Source organism: Patagioenas fasciata, chromosome Z (assembly GCF_037038585.1).
Source record: "Patagioenas fasciata isolate bPatFas1 chromosome Z, bPatFas1.hap1, whole genome shotgun sequence".
Taxonomy (NCBI): Eukaryota; Metazoa; Chordata; class Aves; order Columbiformes; family Columbidae; genus Patagioenas; species Patagioenas fasciata.
In genome coordinates, this window is record NC_092560.1 from 37209199 (window position 1) to 37224757 (window position 15559).

Consider the following 15559-nt stretch of genomic DNA (forward strand, 5'->3'; position numbering starts at 1 on the left):
CATATAGAAAAAAGGCTCTTGAACTCATTACATTATGAAAAGCCATCCTCTAATTTGATCATATATTTATAACTTGTTGTGCAACATGGCCACGAAACAACTAACAAAGACAATAAAAACAATCAAGCAAAGGAGAGGCCAAAGAAGTATAACATAATGACTACTCTTTCTTTCCTGCCCTGGTGCCCAGTAATCTAAATAAAAAAATTCCCAACAAATAATGCATTCTTGCTAGCATCAGAGGAATGTGTGTATGAAACTAGAGCAATTCAGAAAAGGTGATACATGAAAGGGAAGATTTGAGGGCTTTGGTGGCCCTGTGAGCTGAGAGTGAAATGTACTCAAGCCTCTTTTTTTTTTTCCTCCTTAATTCACCAAAACTACTCTGAAGTAGAGTTGTCATTGGAAATGGGCTTACAATCTGTGCCCAGAGGAGATGAAAACTCCTTTTCCATTAATTCTTAATGCTTCAGTTCCTTGAAATCACATATTTCTCCACAAGGAGTGGGCTTCCCTCTCAAAACATGGCTCCTAGGGCATGCCTTGTGGCAGCTTGTGGAGAGTTTTTGGAAGACAGAGGACATGGGCTGTGTGCTGTGAACAAGCCAGAGCCTGATGTGGCTGTGGTGCAGGCTAGGACCTACACGGAAGGTTTTTCCTGGAAACACCAAAGACGGAAGGGAAGTAAACGGAAGCTGGTCTGCCCTCGACCCAGGCTGCAGGAGGGGCGCCGTGGTCTCTGTGCACGAACAGTTTGTGGACAGTGCCCTGCAGCCAATCACCATAGTGGGGAGGGGAAGAGTGACTGCAAGAGTAACCAATCGTAGCCTGCACCTGCCGCATGGCCTTTGGGTAAAGAGTATATAAGGGTTGTGAAAACGTGGTCTGGCGGACATTGATATTCAGTGTTGTTAAAAGTTCATTAAAGGTTATTGATGTTAAATTAACATTGAACTAGATTCATTACTCTCGCCGGACCGCACATCGCATTCAAAGACATCCTGCCAGCAAAGTTTTTGCATTCTCTCACAGCAGCTTCCCTGAAACCAGTGAGGAACAGCATGAAAACCCAAAACGTGGTCTATGGGCATTTTATCAGATGTCACACTGAGAACATAATTGCATTCTGGTTTGGCCTTTATCCTTCCCTGAGAACAGATTGTTTTTCATGGCATGGTGCAAACATAAAAAGAAAATACAGCAGAAATGCAAAATACAAATTTATTCTTGATCTTGATGCTTCTGAGTGTGCATATTGAATGGACAGGCAAGCCATGACAAGCAGCACTTTTTCATGCAACCAAGATGATGTTGGGGATTTCCACTTGAAGTCAGCTGCTCTCATTGAATTCAGATTCCATTCACTCTCAAGTCAGTAAAGACAGAACTGGAAAACGTATTTCCCCCATAATGTGTTCTACTGTACTACAGTTAGTATTACAAAATAGGAGAAAGTTGGGTAGACATTGTGAGAGCTTTTAAAGTTCTACAAGTCCCATTTGAAGTATCACTCTCCTACTCCTAAGGATAATTTCACCTCAGTCCCTTTCCTGTATTCCTTGAAGTTGATTTTCCAGCCCGTATGACTCCAGATTTTATTTGCATTGTCTCAGGACAGGCTTAATTTTCTATTGATACCTCACTGTTCACGTGCTTTTTATTTCACAGAGTTTGGGTATTTATAACTACTCTGGAGCTGATGATATGCTGTAAAAAAACCCCCCTGTTTAAAACTATAATACTTTCATTAACCAAAACACAAAGCATACAGCCTGAATACTGAGTGAAAATCATAGAAAATAATTTCTCTGTTCAATGTGTCATGAACAGAAAGCTGACTGTTCTTTATCATCAGGCTGTCTGGGTAAGGCAAAGCCATGATGTTCTGCCACCACTGTGGTCCTTTCAGCTGGTGAGGGCTGATGGTGGTCTACATCAAAGTCAGACATTGCCTGGGGGCTCAGGCTTGCTTCTCTGCACAGTACGGGGAGAGAAAGACATCACCTAAGCCTGCAAAGGGATTCCTGTGGAAATAAGGAACAAAACAGATATGTTAGCTACCTAGTCAATGAGAGAGCTTTGGCATAAATGTCTCTTTCTTAAAGCAAATAATTTGATTCCTTTAATAACATATCCACTCTCCGCAACTCATCCTTACAGTTAGGGCAAAATCCTAAACTGCAGTAACTCACCATGACAACTTTCAAGCCTCTGGTCCTAATTATTTCAAGTAACTGAGAAATGAGAAATTTTGTCACTTTTTTTTCCGAGTTATGGTATGCTTGGGTCATATGATGTAAGCTGGTACCAAAACTGGCAACAGAAAAGACTTCAGAAGATCAGTGCGAAAATGGTGTTGGACTTTTCAGAACTGAAAAAACCTCTGATCTAACTGTAATGTGAAAGATGACCAAATCTCTAAACTTCTGTTCGCAACTGACTAAACACCTTGTCAGATAATTGGCGCCCAATGTGGGGCAAGAGAAAGGGATAAATTTGGAGATTTTTGGCTTTTCTACTGCTCTGACGTACCTTTCCATTTTCTTGGCACGGTGCCAACTCATAAAACTGTGATACTTGCGTGTCTGTTTGCTTCAGATATTATTTACTGGTATTAAGACAAAGTGAATTACATTGATTTAAAGATGTTATGGCATGAGTTGTATCAGTTATTTTCTACATTGTGCTCACTGATTCCGTATCTGTGTTGGTGTTTCTTTCTGAATTGAAGTATTCATTATATAACAACAAGAAACTGGACAGCGGTCATGATGATTCTGTGTGGTTTGGCACTGGTTTATTTCATTATACTGCAGCCGTTAATGAATTTCTACTCAATTTTGCTTTACCTTGAAAAGACTCCGTGAGAGATTAAGGAGCAGTATGGCTTTGTGTTTGCTAATTGGTCAAGCGAATCTTTAGAAAGGCTGACTAACAATACTTTTGTGTTTTCATTAGGGCAGTTTGCAAATGTTTTAGAGAACTTTGAATATCCTTGGAGCTTTGATAGAACTGTGATGGTGTTATCTGGTTTGCTGAATGTGTGTCAGTTTGTGCTACTGTTAAGAGAAATGAGGTTCAATAGGAGGTTTGCGTCTCTTTTTAGTCCTGAGATTTGTGGTGCGCCTTTGGAAGCTTTAGCAAAAAAAACTCCTGGCCGTGCGAGAAAAGGCAAAACAGCCAAAGCTGCCGCTGCAGCCACTGCCCCCCCAACCGCAGCTTCACAGGCTGAAGCTACAGCTCCTCCGCAGAGCTCCTCTGCCAAGGTTGCTGCAGATAACATTGCCTCTCCAACCTCGAAGGCTAACAAGGCAGCCCCCCCGTCTTCACACACTGGGCACTGTTGCTTCTGTAACCACAGCAATCACTGTGACAGTCATTCAGACTCTGGAAATGAATCAAATGATGGTGAACCCATATCAGCATCAGTTGCCAGTTGTAAGAAAGTCACTAGAAAGACTACTCGTGCAGCAGATGATGGCACAGGGCCAACATCAACCCATCATCAGCACAGGGAGTAGATGAAGTGACCACCACTCGGTCCTTTTCTCCAGGTGAGCTGAGAGATCTGCCGAAAGACTTTAGTCATTGTGAAGGCGAGAATATTTTAACCTGGCTGCTGCGATGCTGGGACAATGGGGCAGAAACAACTGAATTGAAAGGTGGTGAAGCCAGGCAGCTGGGATCTCTGTCAAAAGATTCCACCATTGATAGGGCAATTTCAAGAGAGTCTAATGCCACTACTCTCTGGACCCGACTCCTGGCAGCTATGAAAGTCAGATTTCCCTATAAGGAAGATTGTATATCCAAGTTAGGGAAATGGAATACTATGGAGAGAGGTATCCAGTTCCTGAGAGAATGAACTGTGTGAGAGATCATCTATTTTGGACCAAACAGCCAAGAGGGGACAGACCCAGATAGAATCAATTGTACACGACCTCTCTGGCACAGATTTGTACAAAGTGCACCACCTGCATATGCTAAGTCACTGGCAGAAATGGTCTGGTCAGCTGGACGTGTACAAAATATTACTGAAGTAATTGAGCAGCTCCGGAACTTTGAGGACAGCCTTGCTGGTTCTCTACGGACTTGTGTCTCCGCTGTGGAGAAACTGTGTGAAAAATCTGATGACCGATTTGAAAAGCTGTTGCAAGAAATCAAAGAACTCAGAGAAGACTCGTACCATTCACGACCTGCACAAACCTATGTTTCAGCTGTTAGGAGAAGGCGTTTCCAATCTCGAGAGAGAGGACAGAGGCAGCCCACAAAAAGAGGTTCACTGTGGTTCTTCCTACATGAGCAGGGAGAAAACATGAATAAGTGGCATGGAAGACCTACCTCAGAACTTCAGGAACGAGTATGTGAGATAAAAGGAAAAACTCCTGGGAAGGTGGCTGCTCCAGTTTACAAAAGGAGCAGAAGAGATTCTGATGCTCTTGAAGGAACCTCTAATTCATACCCAGAGACTGTGCAAAACAGGAATGAAAGGTGCCCTGCCTCCAACCAGGTGGAGGAAAGGGATAACTGTACAAATACGATGGCCTGGTACAAAACACCCCCCAGGAGTACAAAGCTTTAGTGGACACTGGTGCTCAGTGCACAAGAATTCCTTCTAATTATAAAGGAATGCAATCCATCAATATTGTTGGAATGACTGCAGGATCCCAGGAGCTGACTGTTGTAGAGGCTGAAATGAGCCTAACTGGAAAAAACTGGCAAAAGCATCCCATTGTGACTGGTCCAGATGCTCCGTGCATCCTTGGTATAGACTACCTCAGGAGAGGGTATTTTAAGGACCCAAAAGGGTATAGGTGGGCATTTGGTATAGCAGCTGTGGACACTGAGAAAATTGAACAGCTGTCTGATTTGCCTGGTCTTTCAGATGACCCTTCTGTTGCAGGACTGCTGATGGTTGACGATCAGCAGGTGCCAATTGCTACCACGACGGTGCATCGCCGGCAATATCGCACCAATCGAGACTCTTTGATTCCTATCCAGAAGCTGATCCGTCAATTGGAAAGCCAGGGTGTGATCAGTAAGACTCGCTCACCTTTTAACAGCCCAATCTGGCCAGTGCGTAAGTCTAGTGACGAGTGGAGACTAACTGTGGACTATCGTGGCCTGAATGAAGTTACACCACCACTGAGTGCTGCTGTGCCTGACATGCTAGAACTGCAGTTTGAACTGGAGTCAAAGGCAGCCAAGTGGTATGCTACAATTGACATTGCTAATGCATTTTTCTCTATTCCTGTAGCAGCAGAGTGCAGGCCGCAGTTTGCTTTCACCTGGAGGGGCATCCAGTACACGTGGAATTGCTTGCCCCAGGGGTGGAAATACAATCCTACCATCTGCCATGGACTGATCCAGACCACACTGGAGCAAGTTAAAGCTCCAGAACACTTGCAATACATTCATGACATCATTGTATGGGACGACACAGCGAAAGAAGTCTTCGAGAAAGGTGAGAGAATAATTCAGATTCTTTTGGATGCTGGTTTAGCCATAAAACAAAGCAAGGTCAAGGGACCTGCACGAGAGATCCAGTTTTTAGGAATAAAATGGCAAGATGGCCATCGACAGATCCCAATGGATGTGATCAACAAAATTGCAGCAATGTCTCCACCTACTAATAAAAAGGAGACACAGACTTTCTTGGGCGTTGTAGGTTTTTGGAGAATGCATATTGCTGACTACAGCCACATTGTGAGCCCTCTCTATCGAGTGACTCGTAAAAAGAACCAATTTGAGTGGGGCCCTGAACAACGACAAGCCTTTGAACAAATTAAGCATGAGATAACTCACGCGGTGGCCCTTGGACCAGTCCGAACTGGACTGGATGTTAAAAATGTGCTCTACACCGCAGCCGGAGATAATGGACTTACCTGGAGCCTCTGGCAGAAAGCACCAGGAGAAACCCGAGGTCGACCCTTAGGTTTTCGGAATCGAGGATACAAAGGATCTGAGGCCAACTATACTCCAACTGAAAAAGAGATACTAGCAGCATATGAAGGAGTTCGAGCTGCTTCAGAAGCACAGCTCCTCCTAGCACCTCGACTGCCGGTGCTGAGCTGGATGTTCAAAGGGACGGTTCCCTCTCCACATCATGCAGGCGAGGTTACATGGAGTAAATGGATTGCATTCATCACGCAATTAGCTCAAATTGGAAGTCCCAATCATCCAGGGATCTTAGAAGTGATTACAGACTGGCCCGAAAGCAAAGATTTTGGGATGTCTCCAGATGAGGAGGGAGTAAAACGTGCTGAAGAAGCACCACCATATAATACGCTTTCAGAGACTGATAAGCAGTATGCACTGTTCACAGGTGGATCCTGTCGTCTTGTAGGAAAACATTGAAGGTGGAAAGCTGCTGTGTGGAGTCCCACACGACAAGTTACAGAAGCCACTGAAGGACAAGGTGAATCTAGTCAGTTTGCAGAAGTGAAAGCCATCCAGCTGGCTTTGGACATTGCTGAAAGAGAGAAATGGCCAATACTTTACCTCTATACTGACTCATGGATGGTAGCAAATGCCTTGTGGGGGTGGCTACAGCAATGGAAGAAAAGCAACTGGCAGCGCAGAGGTAAACCCATTTGGGCTGCCACACTGTGGCAAGACATTGCCGCTCGGCTAGAGAACCTGCCTGTGGAAGTTCGGCATGTAGATGCTCATGTACCTAAAAGTCGAGCCACCGAGGAACATCTAAACAACCAACAAGCAGATCAAGCTCCTAAGATTGAAGTAGCTGAGGTGGACTTGGACTGGCAACATAAAGGTGAACTTTTCCTAGCTCGGTGGGCCCATGATGCTTCAGGGCATCAAGGTAGAGATGCAACATATAAATGGGCTCGCGGTCGAGGGGTGGATTTAACTATGGACACTATTTCACAGGTTATTCATGAATGTGAAACTTGCGCCGAAATCAAACAAGCGAAACGGTTAAAACCTGTATGGTATGGGGGGCGATGGTTGAAGTGTAAGTATGGAGAAGCTTGGTGGATTGATTATATTACACTTCCACAAACACGTCAAGGTAAGCGTTATGTACTTACAATGGTGGAAGCAACCTCTGGATGGTTGGAAACATATGCTGTACATCATGGTACAGCCCGAAATACTATCTTGGGCCTTGAAAAGCAAGTCCTTTGGCGACACGGTACACCAGAAAGAATTGAATCAGACAGTGGCACTCATTTCAAAAACAGTATTATAGACAATTGGGCCAAAGAACATGGTATTGAGTGGGTATATCATATTCCATATCATGCACCAGCCTCTGGGAAAATTGAAAGGTACAATGGTTTGTTAAAAACTACACTAAAGGCACTTGGTGGTGGAACCTTTAAAAACTGGGATTCACATTTAGCAAAAACCACTTGGTTGGTCAACACTAGGGGATCAACCAATCGAGCCGGGCCTGCCCAATCAGAAATTCTTCGTATTGTAGAAGGAGATAAAGTCCCTATAGTACACATGAAAAATCTGTTAGGAAAGGCAGTCTGGGTTACTCCTGCCTCAGGCAAAGGCAAGCCCATTCGTGGGATTGTTTTTGCCCAGGGACCTGGCAGCACCTGGTGGGCGATGCTTAAGTATGGAGAAGTTCGGTGTGTACCTCCAGGGGACTTGATTTTAGGTGAAAATATGCAATACTGAACTGCATGATGTGAATTGCCATACTAACAGTGTTTAATAAGTGTCTTTCAGATCAAGACAGTGATGATGAAACCAGAGCTATCTTCTTTGAGTGGCGCCTGACAACTTCTTTGAAGTTGATGGCTTTAACCCACAAACAGTGGTCATGAGATGCACTTGTACCATTTTTCCTGCCCTGGGAGACTGTTGTGACAAAATGAACTTATTGAGCTTTTCAAAGGATGGTCCACTGATTAATTACTCCTGTGTATATATGTACATATGTGTATATATATATAGTAGTAGTGACTAATTAGATTGTATTGATAGATTGTATTGATAAGGTTTAAGTATTCAGTGAATGGGGTGGAATGTCCTGGTTTTGTTAAAAAACAAGTTTCTTTTTTAGTGAATTTGCCTGTCAGCTAAAGCCTTCATGTTAGCTGCATTTTCCTGGAGAACCCAACACATGTTTTGGTTAAACCTAGCAATGGAATGCAAACTTATTGATAAGCACGGATGGACATCTCGCGAGAGGGGCAACGAGAAACCGGTGACCAAGAGACTGACCAATAGTGTATAACATTCCATTCACGTGAATACTTCATATAAAAGCGGGAGATCACGAGGATCTCATCCCTTTTTCGCTTTCCCTTTTTCTTCTCATGGCTGACATTAGGCGAGGACCTTGCTGGTTGTCCCTGCGAACTGAGGCCTAGTGAGAGACTGAATCCAGTTCCGGTTGGCTACAGAGTCCAGTCCAGGACTTTGGGTGCTGGCTCTGCAGTTGCTGAGACTTACAAGATTGGTTTTGTATATTTTGTATTATTTTCTCTATTCTTATTAGTAGCATTAGCAAAATATCTATAATTTTTCCAACTCTCTTCTCTCTGTCCTTCTTTCCCTCCCGATCGCCTGTCCTGAGTGGGAACGGGGGAGAGGGAGGGACAGAAGGGGGCAGTGGGGGGAGAGGAGGTTAACAATACATCTGCCAGGGTTTGATTGTCACCCCGCAATCTTAACCCTCGACACACCTGAAGCCTCAGTTTCTGAAAATTGCATCCATCCTTATTTCAAACCGTATTGCCAGAATCTTTTGTTTGTTTGTTTTGTTGGTTGGTTTTGTTTGGGGGGTTGTTTGCTTTGCGGGTTTCATTTGTTTTGTGTTTGTTTTGTTTTGTTTTTCCATTTCTGGCCAGTGGGAAGGAATATGCAAGTGAGTTTATTGCAGAAAGGCTGGCATAAACCTTCTTTAGACAAACACTTACTTGCAGTCTCACTGTTCTTTTTTGGATGTCAATTTATAAGAAAACACGTACCCAAAAACTGCAACTTTCTTGTTCCATTTTAACAGTATTTGTAGCCCTATGAGGCTTGCATCTGGGTTCTTCGCTTTCATGGATCATTTTAAAACAACCGTTCTGTATAATTCTATAACATTCTGTAACAATTCTAAGTCTCCAACTATACCTATGCCTACGCCTACTCCTACATCTATACTCACACCTATACCTATACCTATATTGTCTGTATGCATTTATCAGAGAGCCACAAAGATGATTAAGGGAGCGGAGCATCTCCCTTATGAGGAAAGGCTGAGGGACCTGGGTCTCTTCCGATCTCTAACATTCTGTGATTCTGTGATCACTGGGAATTAGGGGTTGTTTTAATAGGTGTGTTTAAAAGACTGACAAATCTGGACAGTTTTAAACTATATTGAATTAATTCATTAACAATGCACTTGGTGTTGATGGGCAGTTGTCACACAACGTGACTCAATATCTGTACTTATACAAGATTATTAGTCCTAAAGAATCACACTCTAAGTTAGCTGTGGGTGTATAGTACCATGGAGCTGATGCCATAATGTGAGTTCCTCTGTCTACAGTCCCTCGTGGTTCTTGTCATGAAATCATGCTAAACAGGCTGGAGAAATCTGCAGTGAGAAAAATCAAAACCAAATAGTTTTGTTTTGGTTTGTTTTTTTCTCCTCAGGTTCTCCTTGCTCATGTCCAGTTTTACTCTCTAAAACAGCAGGGGGTAACCTTTCTGCCTACTGTGTTGCTTGATTTATTTTGTCTTGATGCTCGTTCTTCTTCTGTATTTGGGAGGGTGTCCTGCCTCTTTGCATGCTCTTGTGCCTGTTTTGTTCTTCCTTTCATGTCTTGCATGCCTTCTATGAGCAATTTCACCCACCTTCGCCTTCATGATAATTACACAGCTCACATCCTTGTCTAAAATTGTGCTTGGCTAACAGTACTACAATAAACTTACATGCTATTGTTATAACATTTTAGAACACCTATATTCAGTTCCAAGGCAAACTAATGTTAATTTTATGTTGATTAGCACATTTATACCTTGTAGGTGACAGAGGCCTCTGCTTGAGCAACAATACTGACACACCTATGAATATCTGCCAATTCCCCACAGCATTAGACGGCTGTGGCTTGGAGCAGAAGGATTCCTTCAAAATCCAGAGAATGGTATTTGAAGTGCTCTTCTGGGTTACTCAAAGTCAGAGCACTTGGGTAATTAATTCTGTGGCTTGGAGGGGCAAGAATGAATCTGGAGGCATCCTTGTTCGAGTTATGTGACTCCAGCTGGATGACTGTCTTAGGACAAAATGAAAAATAATAGTTTATTGAATTGAATAAAGTGTTGCCAAATTTTTGAGTATATAATTAATCAATTTTAATGAATGAAACATTCAGAGGTATGTTTTTAATCGGTATTTCAGCTTTACATTTTGACATGGATTTTTCCTTTGTTCAAAACTTTTCCAGAATTTTTTCATAAAAAACATTGTTGTAGCCCTCAACCTTTTGTCCTTCGTTTTCATGTCTGACCAGTGAATTGAAAATTGTTTGCACAGTTTGACTTGGGACTGCAAAATTTGAGAGAATAGATGCTGACTGATCTGGACTCTGAGTAAACAATGTCTACCATAATAAATATAACCAAGAGTGTGGTTAATGAAGTGCTTATGGCAATCAGTACAATGTCAGCTTATGCTTTATTTAATAGAGGAGTAAACATTGCACAAAATGAGAATAAATTTTCTGGGACTGAAATTTAAAAAAAAAAAAAAGCCATCCAGCATGACCAACGTACAGCCCAAAATATATGCACTGCACTGAAATAAGGGATGAGGCTTTGTGTGCTCTATGATTTCCAAAAGATTGCAATGTTTTGAAGGGAGAAACAAGTCAATGAGTGAATTAGTTTGCAAACTGTTTTTGTTCTCTGTAACCTAAAACAGTCAGGATGACTGACAAAAATTGTGCTGTAATAAATGATGGTATTTCTTTTTATGTATGAGTGTGCATGTGCTATAAAATAGGCAAGTACTACCTTTAGCTTGGCTGTAGAAGCTGTGAACAGACAAACATGGTGATGTCTCATAGAAATTTACAGCCTGTACACTGAGGCCCCATAAAGTTTAACATGAATTTGTAAGGAAAACTCCACAGGAAACAGTTTGGTTTTGTTTGTTTGTTTGTTTTGTTTTGTTATGTTTTTTTCTCAGATATGAGTTTCTTCTTGCTTTCATAATGATTTGCAAGTGTAAGAGAGGCAGTGCAAGTAACTTTGATTTTGACTCATAAAATACCATGCAAACCATCTGTACTGAGGCTGTACTTTTTCCCAATAGGTGAAGGAATGGTCCTACACAATCTCTCTGACATCCTGCTAGCATTCCTCAGTCTGCCTGATTTCTTTGATTTCTCTCTGTATTGAACTGTTCATCTGACTGTATGTACATGTATTTATGTTCTACATGTACACCTGCTAGGAATGCATGTTTAGCCTCACTACTTGTTAGACCTGGGGCAGAATCAGCAGGTCCCAACATTAACCTTTTGAACTTTTCATTTCCTAGCTTTTCTCTCTTCTAGCTCTTTTATCAGTTAATCAACTTTTCATGCATTTTGATCTTTGGAAAAAGAAATCAGTTTCAGTGCCTGACCTCCATCCTTGTACACCAACAGTCTGAAATGACAACGCTGCCTTACCTCCTATGCCTCAAATTCTCTTATTTTGTTTCCCCTTTGCATATTGCGACATGCAAGTTTTAGTCAAGTTTTGTTCCTCAGCATGCTTTCTCCCCAAAGAAGATCACGCTACAGCTTAAGTAATAGCCTTGTTCAGTCTTTTGTGTGCTGATTTTGAATTACTGATGGGCCAGGCTTACTGTAAGTAGAGATTTTTTGGCTCAAATCAAGTGCCATCAAAATTGTGCAGAACAGCCTTTTGGAAAGCATGGTGGGGATCTAATGTTCAGACTGACTGAACCCTTATTCCTGTTAGTCTCTCCAGTCATTTTGGTTAATCAGGACCTTGGCTTGTAAAATCCTACTTTAGCACAAGAGAACCCTGAGGATCTGCTGCAAAGATCACTGAAATCAATGAGAAAAGCCTGTCAGGGCAGGCACTGGGATTGCAGTGAGGTTTGGATGAAGCCAAACATGGTCAGTCAATGGTGGCTCAGATTCCCTGATGCACTGCCATAGGGCAAGTGAGTAATGAATAACTGATGCCAGTGGCATAAATGTTCCACTTGAAGTAATATATACAAGCTATTATTGGGGGAACTACTTAAGCTCGTGGAGTGAAGAGGTTTTTTGTTTGTTTGTTTTTCCTTCACAGTGTGATCTAAAAGATAAAGAAGAGATAGCAGTGATAAGATTTGTGTGCCAAACTGTCAAAATCTTCAGTTCCTACAGCTTCAGCTTCTTCAATCCACCAGCTCTTCCCATGCTAGACATGGTAGAGGAATATCTTGTGATAGGAGTGTGACCAGAAAGGACCTCAGTATTTTCCAAAACTCACCATCCACTTCAGATGTCCTGGTACAGACTCAGCAGCTCCTGTGAAGAGAGGGACCTGTGCCATGCACCTCACTCTGGGTGGCTCTTGGGGGCTGGAGCAGGAGCTTCCGCACAAAGAGCAGCTGGACACGCCATCGTGCTGTCCAAACACCCCAGCAATGTTACAGTCAAAATGTCTTTCCCGAGAAGCGGATGCACCCCACAGCTTCTCCAGCTGCCCAGCAGGCAGGAAGGTTGCCCACACAGATCAGGGTGCTAGCAATCAGTCCCTGCTAGTTTATCCACTATGTTGAGCTCTCTGAATGCCTGTGTTTGAAAATTAGTCTCCTGTATACATTACTGAAACTTCAGCTTTAACTTGAGCTCTTTGGAACATTTTGACCTTTAAGATGTACTGACTTAGCTGTTAGTGGCACTCATATGCTGATTTTTTGTTGGATTCAGAAAAGAGCAGAGAAGTATCTGCACTTTGTCAACTCATTATTAATATATTCTGTCCTTTGCTTCTGAACTAAAGGAATAGTTTAGTGCAAAGCTCATGAAGTAGAAAGACGCTCTTCCAAAGAGCAATAAAAAAAAGATTTTTATGATTCTTGTAACTGAGAAAACACACAATGGAGAAGCATTCAATTCTTCTTTCTAAAAGCAGTTAATAAATATAAGTGATAATACGAGTTTTTAGAGTGTGGAAACCATTAGACAATAACTCTGAAGTACATGCATTCCTTTACTCTCCAAGCTAGAATTAAACTCATATATGAAATGTATCCAACAGAAGAAATAGAACACAAACAATGTCCATAAGTGACTTAAAGTTTAATCAGGTATACCCCTGAAAGACAAACAGAAATAACAGAATATGGAAGAAAGTCTCATCACAATGTATTGAAACAAACGCTATAATTTGAATAGGCTGAGTGTGTACTTAGAGTGTATTTTATACTCTTATTTTGAATCAAACTTTTAGTAGAGCCTGTTTAGAACACTCAAAGGTCAGAACTCTGTGAATAGATCTCTTAAAACTGAAGTTGTAAGATCTGGAGGAGAATTAATGTTATCCCATTCACTGACACATGTAGTTTAGAAATCCTTGAAAGTTGGTAAAACCAAGGAATTCTTGAAAGTTCTAAAGGCAATAAAACCTTTTTGTAGAACACTTTTCCTATTTTTCCTCCATTTTTCTTTTTTTTTTTCTCTTCTCCTCTCCTCTCCACTCCTCTCCTCTCCGCTCCACTCCTCTCCTTTTCCATTGGCAGTTGATTCTGTATAATTCTATGACTGGTGGCTGATTCTATATAATTATTGTCTGGAATAGCTGAATTCACTGTAGCTCTAGCTTGTGGTTGTGAGCTTAGGTTTAAGGTTATGTTTGGAAAGAGAAGGAACATCTGAAAATCTGTGGGTATGAATTCAGCCAACAGAATAATCACCAAAATTTGCATTTGAACATGAGCATTTTAAAATCTCTTTAGCCAAGGCTAAAGAGGAGTATAATTTTATTGAGTTACAGAGGAAACAGAAAATCTCATTTTTCCTACATTCTAGAATGCTTTGAACACCGTGTAAGTAGTAAATAACACTATTTTCATTTAGAAGTATATCAGTGTTTGCATCATCATTTTCCCAATCAAACCAACAGCAGACTTGATGATATTCAGTAAGAAACAAGTTATCAAATCCTTCCCTGCTTTCACCATCTGGAGAAACTGGATTCACTTATAAAAAAGTGAGACCTCTCTCTGGCTACAGCTTTGAGATGGGTGTGTGTCAATCTTCTCCCATAGGGAGCTCACTCAAAAGACCAAACACTTTTTGAATACAGATCAGGTGTGACTTGCAGTTTTCTTTGTGAATAAAGAAAATTCCCAGTGATTAAGTCAGACTAGAAACAAAAGGCATTTCCAGCTTACTCTTCTGTGCCCACTGTGGCTTTAGAAGAGTCCCTCGCTTGTACATTTGGAGTCAGGCCACGGAGCTTCAGTGAACCCTATGCAGTTGTCTCTGGTCCAAGAGAGTACATTTTTCTTTCTTCTGTGTATCCTGCTAAATATGTTCCTGGTTCCTTTTGGCAGTGGTATGTGACCTGCAGGTTTCCATAGATGCAAAGCTACAGCTTTCTCTCTCATGTGACTGTCATGTTTTGAAGTGTGGTGTGTGCCTTGAGCAGGCTATGTAGCCACCAAAGGGAAGAAGGGAAGATAATGTGTTGTCTTTGCAGAGGCCTTTGCTTTGCTCTTTGTTCATAGACTGACCTAGCCCTCAGTGAAAACAAGCCATTCATACATGTCATCTGTTTCAAATGATAAAAAGGAAAACTGAGGAGGCTAGGAACAAAACAACTCTTAATTGAGAAAACTTCAGAGTTGTAGTGTTTGTGACTACTTATCATAAAGATCGTACTGGAGAAATGATGCTTCTGTTCAGACCTTCCTTTTTTTCCACAAAGCAGTTGTCTGGGTTTTAATATGCATGTGTCACCAGACAACATCACGTCATCTGCACTTGTCTTCTTTTACCACCTTCTCTGCAAGATGCTCAGCCCTGACAGTGAACTGTAAAAATGGAAGAGGGCTCTTCTTCACTGTTTCTAATTACTCCTTGTTGAAGGAATTGACTTTCTCTCATGGCTGAACATAGAATACCTAGGTCTACTCACTACTCATTCCTTTGAACCTCCTCAACAGAAACCTTGGATTATTATAAATTTATAAGTTTACCTTTAGTGCAGTTCCTTGATTGTGGACTTTTACAGTAGCAGCCTGCATGTCAGTACTGAATTGACTAGGTTGATTGGTAGTGGAAGATGCAACACATTCATTTTTTAATTCCCTCATGCTTCATATTTAATTCTTGTTATGGGGAATTCATTTTTTTCTTACCCTTCATGCCTAATAGTATTTATGGACTTTTACTTCTCCTTCAGTTCAGCTTTGATGCAATGTCTGTTCCCCGCACCTGTATCAAACACAGTTCTATTGTTATGTCTGAGGAAAATGGCACATAAGTAGGTAAAAAATCCTCCAGAATTTGTGGACTGGAAATACCTATTCTTCATTGTAATCTCTGATCTCCATTTTCAAATTACCTACACCAAAATT